At 38.5% G+C, this 19,663-nt stretch overlaps 1 protein-coding gene and 1 long non-coding RNA gene across 2 annotated transcripts in view; one reads left to right on the top strand and one right to left on the bottom strand.

The window, feature by feature from the left end:
* Positions 1-909: 909 nt before the first annotated feature.
* On the bottom strand, positions 910-6,405 carry LOC148114571 (uncharacterized). The gene is made up of 2 exons (XR_015733048.1): positions 6,208-6,405; positions 910-1,044 (listed from the first exon to the last, which is right to left on the bottom strand). It is a non-coding gene; the product is annotated as an uncharacterized LOC148114571 (long non-coding RNA).
* CNTN2 (contactin 2) overlaps positions 5,962-19,663 on the top strand; it is a 53,420-nt gene continuing 39,718 nt past the window's right edge. The window contains exon 1 of the mRNA XM_034414474.3: positions 5,962-6,331. The gene's annotated coding sequence lies outside the window, so the exon portion shown is untranslated. The remainder of the gene's footprint in view (positions 6,332-19,663) is intronic.

Raw genomic sequence — 19,663 nt, 5'->3', positions numbered from 1 at the left:
ATTTTTCTTAAACATCTGTGGTTTATGACTTCTAGAATTTTTTTTAAAAAGGAATAAATTCACATTTTAATAAAACATTCAGAAATAAAAGTTGCTTGAGTATTTTTATTTCTCTGATTCCAGAACTGATTTATCACTTTAGCATCTCTTTGGACAGTCTTGCGCTGAAGAAATTCAATCCTTTTTCTTTTCTTCTTTTCTTTCTTTTTTTTAAGAGATATGGGATAGCTTCTCTTTTAAATTGTTTGGAAATGGTGTGCAATAAATGTCCATTGTGTCTTCTGCATTTTGGTTTTTACATTTCTAATGAACATGATATTTTGTTTTTTAAATTAAGACAATTTTCTGGATAATTTATGTGGAAAATATTCTCCACACAATTGTTGATGTTCAACCTGCATGGGCTAAGCTAAGGCATAATTGACATCAGTTATACAATATAAAACTTAAATGCAAGTCTCAGAATGGGAGCAGTCAATGAACAATTTTTCACAGAATATAACAAAAGCTGTTAGCAAAAGCTGTTTAGAAGTGTGCCAACACTTCTAAACACGCAACTAAATCTCCAATAGAATGCTAAAACAGAAAACATTACCATATTTTGGAATGACTGAGTCAAAAATCAAATCCTAAACTTCAATCCATCTGAAATCTTGTAACCCAACCTAGAAAAATCAGTTTGGCTCCAAAATATCAGTGAGTTGAAACAAGTTTGTAAATTGGAATGAGCCAAAATACCACATAACCAACGGATAGAACTGACCTGCAGGTACAGGAAATCTTTGGTTGAATTCACCACTGCTTAAGAAGACACTATTGATTACTAAGTCTTAAACTTCATGCATTTTTTTCCCAACAGAGAAAATGAATGCTGGCTTAATGTGTTCAATAAGGACATACCACAACACATACATTATTTTGTTGCTTCTTTAATCCGTATCTCTTGATTTTGTATACAGGACTTAGATACATCTCAAACCACATGTAGGTGGCAGGGTCCCACAGGATTATGGAAAGTTTTAGAGTTCACAAACTTCTTTCACCCTGAAACATGTGAATAGAATATTAAGAAAACCTCCTATTAATATACCGTATTTTTCCATCTATAAGACACCCCCATTTATAGGACGTCCCCCACAACTTTTCTTACCCAAAATTCAGAAATCAATATTTTAAGCAGTTGGAGGTTTCACTCGTGAGGCTAGTTTGCAGAGATAAGGTATCAGCAGTTTTGCAACCGCAGTTCTCCTCTCGGCCCCCCGTGTTATAAGATGCCCCTCCATTTTTAAGTAAATATTTTTAAGAAATGTATCATCTTATACACGGAAAAATACAGTATGTGTTATTACAACAATATGAATCACAAAAAAGCTAATCACAAATGACATCCTTGGATCATTTATCCATTGGGAGTTGACAAGTATCTTTTGAACACTAAATTTTCTAGGCAATAAAACAGCATGTCCTGTCAAGCCAGGCATTTTGGCACTAGTCTTATCAGTCTCTAATTGTGGTTTGTGTTTTGAACTGAAGGTATCCCACCCCACTCTTTCCTAAAGTTAGTTTTTAAAAAATAATAAGAAAGGAGAAATTCTCTTCCAAATCTACCACCATGCATCTTTAATAAAGTTTTATAGAAAGCCTGATATAAATGAAAACTTTTGCTTTAATCCATCTATTGTCTTCCTCATATACTGTACTAGAATTTTCATCATGACAGGGCTGGATGTGAATGACAGGAGATGTTATACGAAGGACATCACATTGGGGAAAGGTATGAATTAAGAGAGAATATTCTTTGTCAATGACCAAGTAGAAAGGCAGGACAATGAAAATCACTGAAAAGATTTCCTCCATCATTGGAAAGGCAGAGGTGTACAGGTTGTCCTTTTTAGCAGTCACAATTGGGACCAGAAACTTGGTCATTAAGCAAAGCAGAGAAATTATGTGACTGCAAGTCTTCAGTTTTCCTTTGCTTTACAGCATCAGAAAGGTACGATCCCACATAGCTGGGCGAGTCCAAATGACAAGAAAGTTTTCTGGAAATAACTCACTTTTTCACCACTGTCAAAAATGCAGTCGCTGTTGGAGGCAGTTGCTAAATGAAGATTTGATGTATGCAATTCCTCCTCTAACTAGATTGTAGTTTACAACTTGACAGTTGATTGCATATATTATATACATACATTGGATTACCGAATGGCAAAAGTTAGTGTTTAAAGTTTGGGAAGACAAAATAAAGCCCCAATTAAATTCAGAACACCCATCCAAGACTAGCCCATATTTTAAGGAAAAGATCCAGATGTTCAGAATTTTTTTTAGTTCATTACATTTTGAATAGCTTTTTAAGAGCACTCTGAACCATAATCAATCAAAAATCAACTTGATTTTTGGCATTCTTTTTTTTTCCTGGAGCAGTGTATCTAAATATTTAAACTTGTTCTCAGTGTATATCTCTGCATTTGGATGTCTCCTGTCTCCTCCAGCTATCTGATGCCTTCTCTTCTAAACCATTTCCCATTTTTAGCCAAATCATTGCTTCTGCATCATCCTTTAAAAGAAGTAGCCAAGAAGATCACTGCAAAAAGATAAAAGTGCCAAGACTGTTTACTCTTCTGTAGCAAAGCACTAATACAAAATCTCTTGTTTTGTTCATAGGTGTTCCATTCATATAATGAACATTATAGCTGTCATGATAATTTCTACTTAACTAAACCATGGTTTAATTAGTTAATCAAATTGCCTAGCTTCATATGATAAACTAAGTCATTAACTAATCAGGCAAAATTCCCACAACACATCAAAATAAATGTAGCTTGTGAGTTTATAGTTTAGTGTATCATGTGGAACCAGATCATGTGTCCCTTTTTAGCCTGTGATTTTATAGCATAGTGCAGGGGTGTCAAACTCGCGTCATTACGGCAGCGTCACATGATGTATTGGGACTTTTTTTCCCTTTGCTAAACCGGGTGTGGGCGTGGCAAGCATGTAACACATCTGGCCCGTGGGCCGCAAGTTTAATACCCATGGAGTAGTGTATCAAGCAGATTATGTGCTCCTTTTGCACTTATCCTCAGCAGTTAATACAATCTATTATAATTCTCTTCCCTAGGATCACCTATCCTGACTTAGGTTGTGATATTTTAGCAGTGAGGAACAGTGATCTGCGTAGATCTACAGGCATATGAATACTAGCATTAGAAAAGAAACATACAAGAAGAGACTTCTGGTGGAGAAATGACAAACTGACATCCTGGAGGCACAGGAAACAATGCAAATGGCATCTGGATATTGGATCTTGACTGCCAAACTCTTTCCAAACAAAGGAAAGATCTCGAGATTGCCAATATGTACTCTGGATAACTGTTTTTTATGAACAGATGGCAGGAACTGAGGTTTTCACAGCAGCTTGCTGGGAGACTTGGGATTACACGGAACTCACTGCTATCAATGTAGCCTTTATGAACTCAAGATTCAACCAAACCTCACTTCTAAATAATTTTGGATTTTCCTTTTTTTACATTGCTTTTTGAAAATTCTTCAGAACAGCAAGCTTATCACATTCATTGTATGAGGTTTTCTTCAATTGTTTAATAAATTTTAATTATGAGTTTAAGGTTTTGGAAAAAATTGTGACTATACAATAAAGGGTGATCATATACATCTCTAATATTTACATTTTTAACTAGATTAAAGTTCTAAATGAACTTGTATTAAGATTTTGAAATTAATTATAAGAATCCTTCCCATGGGAAAGTTTGTATGTTTACATCTCGAAAAATTAAGATGACTTTGAAGGTTGATCACTAGAGGGCACCAGAGGGAAATGAATATATCAATGTATCTATTGAGAGAAACCTGTGACTACACGTAGTCCTCATTTTACAACCATTCATTTAGTGACCATTCTAAGTTACAATGGCAGTGAAAAAAGTGACTTAGGACCTTTTTTCACACTTATGACCATTTGCAGCATTCCCATCGTCATGTGACCAAAATTTGGATGCTTAGCAATTGACATGTATTTAAGATGGTTACAGTATCCTGGGGTCATCTAATCACTTTTTTGTGACCTTCTGACAAGCAAAGTCAATGGGGCAGCCAGATTCACTTAACAACTGTGTTACTAACTTAGCAACTGCAGTGATTCATTTAATAATTATGGCAAGAAAGGTCATAAAATGGGGCAAAATTCACTTAACAACTATCTTGCTTAGCAAAGGAAATTTGGGGCTCAATAGTGGTAGTAAGTTAAGGACTACCTATATTGGGTTCAGAAAAATAATTTTAAAGGTATCTGGATTATTGATAGACTAGATGGTATCATGGAAGAGGAATAATCTCCACCAAATAAAGCTGAAATTGATTTAAATGTGGATTTTACAACAACAGCTTATACGGAGGTGGAAAAAAATTGAATAGAGGATACACAAAAAGATTAATTGCTGGGTGTACAGATGACACTGGATGATTTTTAATGATCAAAATGACATATAACTACTAAAGCAGAATAGTGATGTGGATGACCTTTTTATATTGGATTTATAAAAAGAAAGTGTTAAAGTTGTCAATGATTTCTTGAGACTGAAAATATGAAAAGTGATGTGGATAATCTCCTCACATTTGATGTACAAAAGGAACTTATTAAAGTTGCCAATGATTTTGTGAGAAGACGCAAATAGAGCATGAAAAGGAAACAGATGCTTGGACATTATATGAGGGCACTAAAATTGTGAGAATGGGAAAAGAATATGAAGTTGATATATTTGATCAAGGCTAAAATAAATTGGTTGCTATTTCTTTTTTTTTTTTTTTTTTTTTTTTATTGAAAAGGTTTTCAAATACAAATTTTTCCCCCTTTTTCCCCCCCCTCCCCCCCCTCCCTAACCCCCCCTCCCCACCCTTCCCCCCCTGTGACTTCTTCGTAACAAAAAAAAACCCTAATTCATAACAGATTACTTACTCCCTCCTCAAAATACTGACCTTTACTTACTAAAAGTATTATAAATCCCCCTTTATCCATACATTTCAGAAAAGAAGAAGAGAGAAAACAAAACAAAAAAAAAAAAAAAACAAACACATTATACTATAACTATTATAAAATAACTCTAATTTAGCATAATAGTGTTTTATATCTATGCATTATTGCAACAATTCAAAATGCTTAAATCTTTGAATGAGGAAAGATATGGGATGAAGAGATGCTGGTTGGTTGTATTTTAAGAGATGCTAATAAGCTGTTAATGCTAACTATATTTGCTGGAGATGAGCAACTATATCATTTCTTTTTTTTCTTCTTCACTTCTGCACATTTTTATTTTTCTAATTTTTACATACTTTATCTTTCGTAGTCTGTATTACTTTTATCTGTGTAATATAAATTTAATCCTTAATAAAACTGTTATTAAAAAGAAGCATGCAGCTACAGTTATAAGGGGAAGAGCAACATTAACACCTCAAATTAAGATGTTTTCAGACAGAGTGCTTTCCTTGCAGCTTTTAACATATTCCAGCCAAGAACATGTAACGAGGGATTATCCATTTTGCCATGAATCCTGACAATTAGGAGCAGCAACATTTGGGGGAAAAAAAAAAAAGGAAGATGCTGGTCAAAGTCCTTCAGCAAGACCTTGCTTGTGGACGGCATTTCGAAATTAAACATTCGCCCGGCCAGGGACAGGTTCGAAGCCGGAATTTCTTTGCTTGAGACGGGATTGGGGGCAGAAAGCGGCTTCATAACGCTAACTACTAAACCGTTTGGTTTTCCCCCAAGGCCTAGAGACCAGGAGGGACCCAAACACCCGTCGTTCAGAGAAGTGTTAAAGGGAGACGGTCTCCCTGAAGCGAGAAGGGCGCCAAAAGAAACGGGTGGCAGCCGCGCAGTTGAAGCCCGTGAATTATACATGGAGCTGCAAGTCACTCTTGCCTCCAGCGCTGCCTGATGCTGGCAAACGAGGGAAAGGCAGAGTGGAAAGGGAGGAAGGGGGGGGGGGATCCCCTCTTTAAGCCCCTTGAACGCTGCTGGAGGGCGGACGCGCGTAGGGAAGAGGGAGGGGAAGGGAGGAGCACATCCTAATGCAGAGATGCTGCAGTGGCTCAGGGCGCGCACACACAACACGGGCAAGCGGGCAGCAGCGGCGACAGTTGCAACAGCAGGAGGAGGAGGAGGAGGAGGAAGAGGAGGAGGAGAAACAGGGAAAGGCTCACCTGCAAAAGGAAGACCGGCAAGCAGAGCGTGAGGCGTTTGCTGCTGCGCCGGAGCTTCTGAGGCGTTCCTTGCCCCGGCGCGCCACGCACAAACACGTGTCGAGCCAGCCACTCTGTGCCCGAGGTAAGAGGGCGGGCGGCTTGTTTATTCTCCAGACTTTTGCTTCCCGGAAGCCATGGCTAACTTTCAAGCCCCCTTTTGGCGGAGCCCATTCGAGAGAAAGAGAGAGAGAGAGAGAGAGAGAGAGAGGGAGGGAGAGGGAGGCCGGGCGGGTGTGCAGGCAGCCGAGCGAGAGCATGACATCAGCGGAGCATCCCACGCAGGAAGAGCTGGCCGGGGCGGGCTCAAGAGCCCCCTGCTCGTGCCGAAATCCTGTGGCGGGGCGTCCTGGAAACCGAAAGAGGGGCGGCGGCGAAAGGAGGGAGAAGCCAGGAGACCAGGGCGGAGAGGAAGGGAAGGGTCCCGTAAAAAGTATTTCCTCTGCGAGAAGCGGTGGTGGGACGGGAGACAAAGTGAGGAGGACTCGGCTTTGGGTGCTTGACTGGCATACGTTGAGGGGGGACCTAAGAGAACCCCTTTTGCACCTGGGGAGAACCCAAGGACGCCCTCAGGAGACAGGCAGAGTCTGTTTTCCTCTCCTCGCTAAGGTTGCAAAGCCAGGGGGGCGCAGGTTTCTGAGATGTGCGGGTGTTGCCTTTTTTTGGGGGGGGGGTGTTACTTGTTAAGCCCTCCTGCAGAGGGCAAGTGGAAATGTAGGCAGAGGCTGTGGAAGGGGGTTTGCGGGAAGAGGCATTTTTGTGATGAGGCGGCCTTTGTGTAGCGGAGTGGAGGAAAGGGCTCTAGTGCCAAATAGCCTTTCATCCATCGATTGCGTGTTTATTTTGGTCCTTCTGAAACCAGACTTGCACTTCTTGTGATCTGCCAAGTTGAAGACTCCATCAGGTTTTGAAGGAAGTCAAGCAAAAGCTAGGAAAAACTTCTGGGTTTGGTGCCCGGAACTTCTAAGCAGGGAAGGGGTGATGGTTAAGTCTAGAAAGAGAAGGGAACAATCTTTGGTCACTTTGGCATGGTAGGTCATAAACTGTACAGATCATTTGTCGGTTTTGAAGATTAAAATGTCCAGATTAAAATTAGAAAGAAAGTGTCACTCTCCACTCATTTGCTCTGCTGCCCCGAAAGCTCTTGTGTGCTGAAAATAATTTATCTACCATGATGTTCACACATCTGTTATCACTTCATTCCAAGAATAAGATATTTTTACCTCTTTACATTTAATGTCTTTGGAGCACTGTTTTTTACAAAATATTTTTTTCAATTTATCTCTTGATAAATCTACTGTACATATCTGTGCCATATATGTAGATATATCATAGTGCCTGGTGATAAGACAACAAGCTTCCAAAACTGAGATTTGTCTATAAAACTTAAAAGCTGGTTAAATGGAAGAGGTTCCCTTCCCCTTGGTATAATAGGATCCCATCTTTTCCTTTCCTGTTGGTTACAGTAGGAGGGAATTTTTCTTAGCTGGAAAGTGGACTTTGATTGGGTCTTTCTCGTAAGCGAAGCATGTTTGGATCTAGAAAAGCATCATGCTAGGAAACCCATCTGTAGCTTTTCACTATTATAAACTTCATATACCATGTGTTATAATGGTATTTTCCTGCTGATTGAGCTTCTCTGTATCAGTGGGGATTGACAAAATTTCTTCCTCTGTAAGATCCTACCTTCTAATAATAAATGTAGAAATTTATCTCATCATTTAAGGTGCCATAGAACTCTTACTTATTTTAAACGGGCTAAGAAAAACTTGGAGGTATGAAGGTTCATCCATTTTGTGGATAAACCAGCTAAAAACATTTGCTTAAGCAAAAGCCTGGGGCTCTAATGCTTCACAATAACGGATTCTGGTTTATTGATTGATTGACTGATTTATAACTCCAGGTGCCAAACTTACCTTATATTTCTTCTTCCTCTTCCTCCAAATCCACCCAGCCAGCTTTCATGCCTGAGACAGGACTAGAACTCACAGTCTCCTGGTTTCTAGCCTTGTGCCTTAACCACTAGACCAAACTAGTTCTATGCATGATATACTTTACATTTTCCTTAGGTCCAATTTCAGTTCTATATATTCTAATTTGAAAATAGCAATGTATACTAGCAAATATCAGCAATTGGATAAATATTGCTTGCTTATAAAGCATTATAAAAAAGCAAATTCCAAAATCTCCAGACCGTTTAGAACTCATCATACTGTATATCATCCACCACACACTGAAAGAGCAGGCTTTATTATGACATCCTCATCTTCCAAGCCATGCTCTGCTTATTTAAACATTAAGTTTGATCTACAGTTGTTATCTGGATGACAGAATGAAGTGGTCTTGGGTTTTCACTATGTCACATTCCTCTAAGTATCATTTTTTTGCCTGGCTACAAGCAAATCCACTCGGCCCTTTTCCTTTATTAATGTACACGCAGCTACTAAAAATCCTGCTAAGAATGTGTAGCAAGAACTGAGATTACTAGAAATATCCAGGAAACAGCCTGAAACATGAATTAATGTGAGCTGAATGCAACTGCTTGATGAAAAATGCATTACCTGATGGGCTAGTTAGGGAAGTTCTACTATACCGGAGACCTGAATCCTAGATATTGATATCTACATTTTATTGGTATAGCCAGTGATGATTTGTTGGGATTTCAGGCAACTCAAAATACAGGAGAAATTTTAAAGTGGTCCACCTTTTTGTTTGTTTCTACCCATTCCTCATCTACTACAGAGATATGCATATGATGCAGGGGCTATTTAAGACTGGAAAATTATGTATTAGTATGACTGCTATATCTTTTTTAAAAAGCTTGTGACTCAGTAGGAGCAGCCTTTCCCAGCATGAAGACCTAATGACAAAAAATCATGCCCTGAATGTAATTCTGTCAGGAAGGCGGGGTCCTGCCATATATAGTCAATTTGCTCTATTTAAAAAAATAGCACTTAACAGGATTGAAAATCTGAAAGTATTTTTTATCTTAATATTCCTTTCCTTGATGTTACTTAATCCTATAGTTTATACCAAACTTGAGAATTATTATTTTAACTTGTCCTGCATCTCTTGTGATTCTAATTTTTAATTTGCTGACACAATGATTTGGGATTTGTTAGTTGGAGAGTATGTGAGAGATGATCCAGCAAATGTAAAAAGGTATCAATTTAGAAAAGTTAGTCTAAGCAATCAACAGTATCTGTGATCGTTTGTAGAGTATAAAAACATGTTATTTTCTATAGCAACCCTATCTGACTGCCCTTCTTTTTTCTTGAAATTGCCAGAAGCTATACTTTTTATGGAACCAAATGATCCCATCTGCTTTGTGCTTGTTGTGAAAATCACAGCTTTCTTTTCTGGTTGGATAGGGATGCACCCGGGTTATTTTTAAGCAGCATTATATTTGTTTAACAGAAAATAGCCTAAGTTAGAGAGATTTTAAGGGAGATAGAAATACTATTGAGTCCTTTAACAAGAAGGATTCTGTATTTCATGGTATAGCAATTATTTTTTCCCTTCAGAATGTCAAAGTCAAAACATGGTTGCACTTCGGTGAAACCTCTGTCTAGTAAGATCATGCAGTTCATAAACACATGCATTTTAAGTATATTTCAAGCCTTGCTTGCTTGTGTGTTCAGACTTTGAGGCCAGGTTTGGGGAAAGCTCTTACCATAAAAGAGTTTCTGATGATCCAAAAGGCAGGAATAGCTGCCTAAACCAAATGTCAAAGCATTATTAACTTATGTGCTGAAGTTTAGTTAGCGAGAGTGGACAGTTCCTTTGAAAAGGGATTCTAGGAGAATCTTTGCCTCACTGTGAACCAACAATAAGCATGGCACTTTCCATTACTTACAGTATCTTGCTCTTCAAGCCCAAATCCTTTCCCAGAAGGATTGACTTTGTGTATGTCATTTTGGTCTTCCTTTTCTCAAAATGTGACACTGTATGGCAGGAAATTATATCAGGGAAAGCCATAGAGTGGTCATATAGTAGAAACACAGGGGACTGCATTATATTGTTGAATTATCCAGGAGGGAAGCATTATTCTTAGTAGCAACTCCCAAATTATTAAAAAATATTTATTATTGAAAATATTATCAAATAATTTTCAATGGTATGTATTTGAGACTATGGAGATAACATATGTGGATAATGTTCTCAATAGTGTCCCTATCAATATGACTGTAAAGAAAGAGCAATATCAACAGAGCCATCTGTTTAAGTGTGGTGATCAACAGAGGTCTTGAAAAGGAGATTAATGTTATAATTCTTTCTTTTTTCCCTCTTTTCTCCATGAGTTGTGGGTTTGTTTGGTTTTTGGTAGTTTTTTCTGGAATTTGAAATAGCTAATTCTTCATCGTTAGCTTAGCTATATACTTCATTATTTACGTTAGGAATTTACAAAGAGCTTGGATTTGAAAGCATTTCAGTTAAATCTCCCAAGCTGAACTGATATTCAAAAATTTCTTTCTCTTTTCTCATGGCTCTCATTCAGTTTCATGTCCAGGCTAAACACAGGAAGGCAAAAGGAAGGGGGAAAAACAAGTTTTTATGTGCCTGGCCATCTTGACTTTTTGGACCATACCGTGCAGACACTCCTGAGTCAATTAAACTCTTTCTATGGTGCTGCATGTGGCTGCATCACATTCTATATTCTCCTGTCATTCTAAACAAACAGTCTCTTCCTTATTTCTTTCACTTCAAATCTTTTTTGGTCTTTATTCACTGCTCTTGCTTCTTAGATTTGATCTATCCTCCTATTGTCATTCCAACAAATTTTCCTGAATTGTTTCATGCTCTTTTCTACTTTTTGCTCCCCATAAAACATCACATCAGTTTACTGTAGCAGCAGCAGTCCATATCTCAAATAATCTTAAAGTTTATTTATTTACTGATCTTTTATTTATTTACGGATTACTTTTTACTGTCATCTTAAAACATTACTTTCAGAGAAGAGCAGAAAGAAATAACTTAAATTTCGGAAGCCATATTTTCAAAACAAGTAATAAAAAGCAGCATTTCAGTTATTTAAAAGTTTATTTCTTTTACTATTTATTTAAAAGGAAATAAAATTGAGGGAGCAGTGCTGTCAGAAATGTTCTTAGTCTGATGGATCTCTATCTTAACTCATGTAGTCATATTCATTCTCTGAGAATAAATCATTTCCAGTCACTGTGTCAAATTGATTTTATTGACCTTTTTGTATCTTGTTCATAATCTAAAATTAGCTTCTATTTTATTTAATAATAGAAACAGTCTCCTTCTCCTGTCCACCTGTATGCATTGCTCTAAAGTGAATATGGATCCAAATAAGAGCTAGGCTGTCTAATTTGAATAGCGGAGATCAAAGCAAACCCATGGCTTCAAACTCTGTTAACCCCTTCTCCTTTCCTCCCCTTTGATTATCATTTTGCCATATTAAAGGTGGTAGGGAATTGGAAAGGTCCTACACTCCTTGGTGACCTTGAATTGATCAATAAGGGCATTAGCCTACTATGAATGTTGTAATTATCTTGAAGACTTTACAGCCTTAAAACAGATGAATGTTCCATGGCCTTTATGAGGGGAAGCCAGCAGACATTAATCAGTATCTGATTTTGATCAGCAGTCAGCTTCCATTAAGAAAATAAGAATAAAAAAAACCCAGTGATCTGCAGCATACAATAAGTAGAGCCAAAGATAAATCACTGGTGCATTTTTGAACTATTTGAAAAACAAGTAGGAGAATTAAACAGGTTTTGGTTCTTCTCTTTCAGCCAATGATAAAAAAATCTGTCACCAGAAGCATCCAAATTGTAAAGAACTGCTCTGGAAAGGAAATTGGTAGTACAGCATCACATAAACAAAAAGTATTGAGGCTTTACCTCCTTTTGTCCCCATCTGAATTATAGCCTTCCACATGCTCATGAACTAAAAAGATCCCTTCTTTGTTCTAGCTCACACTTGCAGAAAAAGTCAAAAGGCCAAGATTGAGAATAGTAAACACAGTCCCCACAAAGACACTAAGTCCCCACAGGTATGATCCAGTCCAGGCTGAAAGTACAATACCATATCAATCAGAATAGAGATGGAAGGGACCTTGGAGGTCTTCTAGTCCAACTCCCTGCTCAAACAGAAGACCTATACCAGATCTATACCAGTGACCCCCAACCTTTTGGACACCAAGGACCGGTTCCGTGGAGAGAGGTTTTTCCATGGCCTGGAGGGGGCGTGGTTTCCCATGCTGCCTGCATCCCATGGATGGGCCTTCGCTTGTTTCCGTGGACTGGTTTCTGGCATGCTGTGGCCCAGTGCTGGCCCACAGACCATGGGTTAGGGACCCCTGCCCCAGAGATGGGTTTCAGCAGGTTCTGACTAGTTCTGGAGAACCAGTAGCAGAAATTTTGAGTAGTTCAGAGAACCGGTAAATACCACCTCTGACTGGCCCCACCCCCATCTATTCTCTGCCTCCCGAGTCTCAGCTGATCAGGAGGAACTGGGGATTTTGCAGTAACCTTCCCCTGGAATGGGGAGGGAATGGAGATTTTACAGTATCCTTCCCCTGCCATGCCTCCCAAGCCACGCCCCCCAAGCCAAGCCATGCCATGTCCATCAAGCCATGCCCACAGAACCGGTAGTAAAAAATTTTGAAACCCACCACTGCCCTGCCCTATAACCATTTCAGACAGGTAACTGTCCAGTCTTTTCTTAAAAGGCTCTAGGGATGAAGCACCTACAATTTCTTAAAGGCAAGTTGGTTAATTATTTGGGCTGTTAGGAAACATTCCACTGTCATCAGCGGAAAGTTTAGTTGAAAAGCAGGGGAGGGTTAAAAAATCCAGGTAAGCAAGATAGGCTGTCTCAAATGTTGGGGGTTTTTTTACAAGTGGAAAACTGTTCACAAGTGCTTTTACACTTGGACCCCATTCAGCTGGTATTCCTTAGCATTTGGCATAGCAGCCACTCTCAAGGAAACAGTTGCTTCCAAATAATCTAGGATTCCTCTGCTTTACTCTCTGTTTTTCCTTAGGAATCAGAGGCTAAGGAGTCAGTTAAAGAGCTTAAACAAAGGAGTCCATAAAGGTAATAGTAGAAGATCCATTTTAGGTACAAACCAAATGCTTACTCTCCAGTCAGGGGTGGAATGGAGGAGGGAGAATTATTGCGAGTTCTGTTGCTGTGCTTTTTACCAGAGTCCTTTTTCATCTTTTGGGTCTGAGCTAATCACAGCATCATCCTTCAAATGCAACGTATCAGCCAAATATTCCAAATAACCAAGAATAATATGTAGACTTTATGATTTTAATCTCTCTCACTTTGTTCAGAATGTATTTTATTAAACATGTCAGCTATATTGTCAAACTCACGTGATATTCATTGCAAAACATTTTGTATCTACTAATTCTCTATGATGAATTATCCAGCTAATTCATTATTAGTTTGGTAAGCCACAGCTTACAATCTACATCTATTCTGATTAACATCTGGCTCATTTCACATTTAAATGGTAGGTAAGTCCTGTTGATGATCGCCCAGAATGATTTCCAAATGGTTATACTTGGTATTGAGTTGTTTTGCATGCTCTCCTATATTTTATTTCAATATAGCAATTAACATTTTAGAAATTAATTTATAGAGAAGCCATTTCCATGTTTTTGGAAGACATGAAATACATATAATCTTACCATATGGAATATTTTCAGAGAGGATAGCTCAAACCTTAAAGCAAATTGCAGTATGGAAGTGTGTATCAGTGACATAACACAAAGTCGATATGTGATTCTTTTGTTCAGAAATAGGCTTTATTTCATGATTATGAAATTAATCCCAATTTATTGTACAGATAGGTTTTAGATTGAATTTCATGAATTTCATCTCATGTGAAGATCTGAGATGCATTTTAATGGTGTGCCTTTACTGTGAGTCACCTGTAGGTGCGATTTTATACCCATGATTATGAGCTTAGAAAGATACTTTTCAGGAAGGCATAACAGAATTGTTATTGCATCTTTCTTTCTTACTGTGAATTCCAATTTTCTCTTTTTGTACATTTGAATTCTGCCTTTTTACCCAATTATTTATAGTTTTATGAGAATTTTTCCATAGGATGGGGTGGTATTGAACTCTGAATTCCCTAGTCATCTTTGGTACTGTCTTGATCATTCTGCAGATTGCTATTAAATATGAATTGCAGACGGTGGAGGTCAAGGTATTTGTATGATTTCTTAGAAGAAAGACACACCAATGATACAAGATCTTTAGCTCCAGTGTTTTTTCCTGTTAATGGTAAAAAAAGAATGTCCAGGTTAACTGTTTCTAAATCCATATAAAACTAAAATGAAAACTATATATTTTTAAAAAAAATAAACCAACTTTGAATACTACTCAAAGGGCTGCAGAATTGTTTTCATAACTCTATTCATGAATTTATCTGCTGGATTCATCAGGGCACTCTCTCCTCTGAACAGATGAAAGATTGTGGGGTTTGTTTGATAAATTAATCACTTTTATGCCAATCACTTGACTCTCGTACTCCATTTTCCAAACTGTGTAATTTAGTAATAATGAACACATTTGCATTTATGCATTTTTAATTCTACATCTGCTACGACTCTGTTTTCCTGACTTTATTTGTTTGCTTTTAAGAAAACCAGAGCTTTCCCAGAATGGAATAAATACGATTGGTTAATTTCTATGGGATGCTATTGTTAAAGATATAAGAGCAGGGTTAAGAAAAATGTGGAGTCCTTGATTACACACACGCATACAGAGAGAGAGAGAGAGAGAGAGACTTTTTTTTTACATTTACATAGTGAATTAAAGTACATATAGCAGTGATTAGGGTAAACTGCTCTGTTTGGACAAACCATTTTTCTTCAGCCGCTGATGTATTTGCTCATTTTTATTGGTAAACTTGTCCACTGTCAAAAACTGATGTTGGACAAACAAAAAAGACAGCAACAATTATGTCCATTAAAACAGGTTAAACTCTAAGCTGCCTGAAAGTAGGTTTTCTCTTGAATTTTTGTTTTTGTTTTTAATTTAAATTAATTACATAGTTGCCCATGTCATAGCATAGTCTGGGTAGTATTCAAGAATTAAAACACGAATGACAGCATACAACCTATGATGCCCATGGCAGCATAAAATCCATGGCAAGGATAAAACTAATGTTTAGGCCAACAGCCAGATCTTCAACAACTTGTAAATGGCTAACAGAGTTGGGTCTTCTGGATATGCAGGGAGTGTTATTCCACAGCACAGATAACTCCAGATAACTCCAGATCCAAAAAGTGACATTGTTTGATGGAAAAGGCCCAGAATATCCCCTCTCTGCTGCATCTTGTGGGCTAAGCAGAGACAATGCGAGAAAGGCAGCACTGCAAATATCCTGACCTATGCCATTTATAGGTGATAACTAGTACTTGAATTACATCCAGAAGCCTACGGGCACCATTGTAATTCATGGGGCAGTGGTGTTCTATAAAAATAACATCAAATGCCTAAAACTGTCCATACCAACTACAGATAACAGCTTTCAAACACTCTTCAAGGGCAATCCTTGAAACATAGGCATGAGTCACTGATAGAAAGGCTTATTGTCTAGATAATGGGTGCAATTAGGGCACAAGATAAACCTGTATAAAGTTGTATCTGGCCACAGCTACCATCTGCTCTTTGAGCAAGGGTTGTGAGTCCAAGGGGATCCCCAAATTGTGCATGAAGCTTGATTTGGAAAATGAACTACCCCAAGTCAGATTTTAATATAAAAAATCTCTGGAACCAGAAAAGTTTTATAATCCCTCAGTCTTGCCAGGGTTGAGCTGGAAGCTCTTCTCACTAAGCCATTGGGAGAGCACCTCAACAGTTATTTTTAGTTTTCTCTGAGACATAACCATTTTCTCCTTTTTAACACTCATTCCTCACAACAGGCCACAGGCCATCTACAAATTTTCTATTGGACTCTGCTTATTTTAATATTGGTCAATCCAATAAACATTCTACCAACATACACAATTTTATAGCTCCACCATTTATACATTACTACCAAATATAATTATTGGTCCTTGATATAAAATTCGTCAGATATATATATCTTTTTGTGTCATATATTTTAATATTAATTGTATGTTACTCAGGATCTCAACCAAGAATATGACATTCCAACATTTTTCTAACATGATTACATTTCTTAGTTAAAACACATTAAACAGCTAAGCATATATCCTTGATTTTCCCCCCTGTTCACTGTTGAGTCATTTCTTATGCATTCTGTTTATTCTTATACATAGCAATTGCATATTATTTTCAGCATATATTACTTTTGTCACATTCAGTCATCAATCCACAATGATTTTCCACTATGAAAACCTATTCACTTTATCCAATGTTTTCTCTACATCAACTAGAATGCAGTACACTTTCTCACATTCATATGCTTCTCACTGACTTGCTGAAGAACAAAAATCTCTCTGCACTTACTTTCTACTCTGTAAAATCACACTGCACTTTTGAGATTTTGATCATTGTGACCTCTTATAGCCATGATAGCAAACCTATGGAACGTGTGCCACAGGTGGCACGCAGAGCCATATTGGTGGGCACGCGAGCTCAGCTCCAATTTTCGGGCTTTCTGGGCCCACCAGAAGTAGGGAAACAGGCTGTTTCCTGTCTCTGGAGGGCCTGGGGGGGAGGCCCGTTTTTTTGCTCGCTCAGGCTCCAGAACCTCTAGGAGCCTGGGGAGGGCGAAAACAGCCTTCCCCACCACCCCAGAGGCCCGCCGGAGGCCGGAAACGGCCCATTTGCCAACTTTGTAAGTTGGCAAACGGACCGTTTCCCGCCTCCAGAGGGGCTCGGGGGGGGAGACCATTTTCACCCTCCCCAGGCTCTTAGAGAGCAAAAAATGGGCCTTCTGGTCCCATTGGAAGTCAGCAAATGGGCTGTTTCTGGCATCCGGATGGCCTCCGGGTGGCTGGGGAAGGCTGTTTTTGTCCTCCCCAGGCTCCTAGAAAGGCTCTGGAGCCTGGGGAGAGCAAAAAACAGGCCTACTGGGCCCACAATGCTATCGCATGCCAAAAGCGGGGGGGTCACACGCATATGCACGGGGGGCGAGGTGCATAGAATTATGGGTGTGGGCACACGCGTGTGCAACCCCCTCATAGTTCCCCCGCTTTTGGCACACGATGGCAAAAAGGTTAGCCATCACTGTCTTATAGAGACCTATTCCAAACACTTTCCCAAAGGATACTTAAAAAGTAATCCCCCTGAGACGTGTGTGTGTGTGTGTGTGTGTGTGTGTGTGTGTGTGTTTATGTACCCAGAAATTTTTTGATTGATGATGAATCATTCCAAAATATATGTATGTACAATGCAGAAAAAAAAATGCTTCAAAACAAAGGGATGGTTTTCAATTAAAACCATGCTATATGTAGCATTGTTTTAACTATGATTTAAGAGGATGTTTTTAATTGAACAAGAATCATTCTATAAACATCTTGATGCCAGTAATCACGGTTGAATAGTTGGAGCAAATTTAGAAAACACATTCTAATTTCTCTGGGTTGAAAGGTTTGGGAAGCATAAAGTGGCCCAGTTATTTCTTACACAACTGAACTGCTTCAAGAAAACATTTTTAAAACCTTGAAGATAATTATATTTTTGTACTTCAGGGTTTTTTCCTGTGTTTTCTTTTGTAGCACCATCGCATGTATATTAAACCTGATGATATAAGCAAACCAAACAAACAACTGTTGAGATATTTTTTGGTCCAAGAATAAATATTGAAGATTTTTGTAAGTTCCTGGTATAGGCTCCAGAATTTCACACAGAGAGTTAGAAAGGGCCTTTTAGGTTATTGAATAAATTCTATGCTCAGTGCAGGAACCTGAATTAAAGTGTCCCTGATAGATGGCTCTCTAGCCTGTGTTTGAACATACCCAGAGAGTTTTTCTATCTGAACAATTAGTTCCATTGTCAAACTAATGTGATTGTTAGGATTTTTCCCATTGGAATTTGCTGTCATGCATTTAATAATGCCTGGAACAGGCCCAAAACTTCAGCTGGCACTGGCTATTACATCAGTTCCTTGATCATAGACCCTTCCTGTATCCCATCCGTGCTTCTGAAACAGCTAATCTTCTTTGACGATTAGTGGAACTCTCCTACACTTTCCTACAGTGTCATTTGTTAATCTAGGGAATTGAAGCATTATCATTGGTATTCATCAGTCCATCTCATTTCCCACAAGTTGAAGTCCAGGTTAAGGCCATACCTGGTGCCTTGTGGCATTTTGAAACTGCCCTCCAAATGTGGGTGGATCCAGGGTCCCAATTTGGGGCTGGGGAATTTTGAAAAAATGAAGTGAATGCCTTGGGACTTCAAAAAAAAATATGGTATCTATTGTGCTACTTAAAGACCACCACCCTTTCCCCAAATGACCAAAATGCTTTCTTCCATCCATTCTTGAATCCCTGGAAGCCACAGAATTGGTAGACTGTATGTGCTTCATTGACTGCATACTTTTCTTATCACAGAAATAATTCTGGAGTGAACTCTCAGAGGAGGAAGAAATGAAGTGACTTCTTCCAGTTTTAGAAAACAAGTATTTTATTTGTTTCAACATGCTAAAGCACATCATTTGCCATCCACAAAACAAACTTCATTGCAACATTCAGAAACTGTAGACATCTTGAAGTTTTTATTTTAAAAGTAAATAATTAAAATATTATCTGTGAGTGTGACAACCTTATGTTTGAAAGCTTTTATGAAGAGCTAGACTGGCCAGAAAACTAAACTGACTGCTGATTCTTCCTCAGTGTATGATTGTTGCTTTATGAAACAACCTTAAAAATTGATACAAGAAAATGGCTTCTTTGTAGGAAAATCGTGTTGCTTTATTAAAGTGAGAGTGTTTTGTTTTCTCCCTTTTAGGACAGACTCTGAGCTGTCATTCACATGACATATGGATGTGTTTATCCAATGGAAGTTTAGCTGCTTCTCTTATAGAGATGATGTGGCTCTTGCCAGCCCTAAGTGAGTCCACATTCCCACATTATGGTTATAAGAGTTGCAGGGGGTATCTCTTAATTGGATTTAGCAACACTTTTTCTCCTCCTGCTTAACACATTCATTTGGGGTGGATGATTTTTATCCACTTGACTTATGTGGTCACAGCTGGCAGAAAGTTCACACATCTTAGCTGTTACTTAATTTAGTTGTTAAACATCCTGAGGCACCAAAGGTTGACGGATGATTGCACACATCTACCCTCATTGCCAACCAGCTATGAACAGATGGGACCAATGCCACCCTGGGAATATACAGCAAATAGTGACCAGTGAGGCAGAGTTAAGAAAACAGGGGTGTCTAGCCTGACTTTAAGTCAAGAGGACAGTGTTTACAGATGATCTACAGGAAACTGTCCATCATAGATCAA

Source organism: Pantherophis guttatus, chromosome 3 (assembly GCF_059756535.1).
Source record: "Pantherophis guttatus breed Tessera chromosome 3, ASM5975653v1, whole genome shotgun sequence".
Classification (NCBI taxonomy): domain Eukaryota; kingdom Metazoa; phylum Chordata; class Lepidosauria; order Squamata; family Colubridae; genus Pantherophis; species Pantherophis guttatus.
Note: the sequence above shows the minus strand (reverse complement) of the source record. Positions and strands in the feature narration are given on the sequence as shown.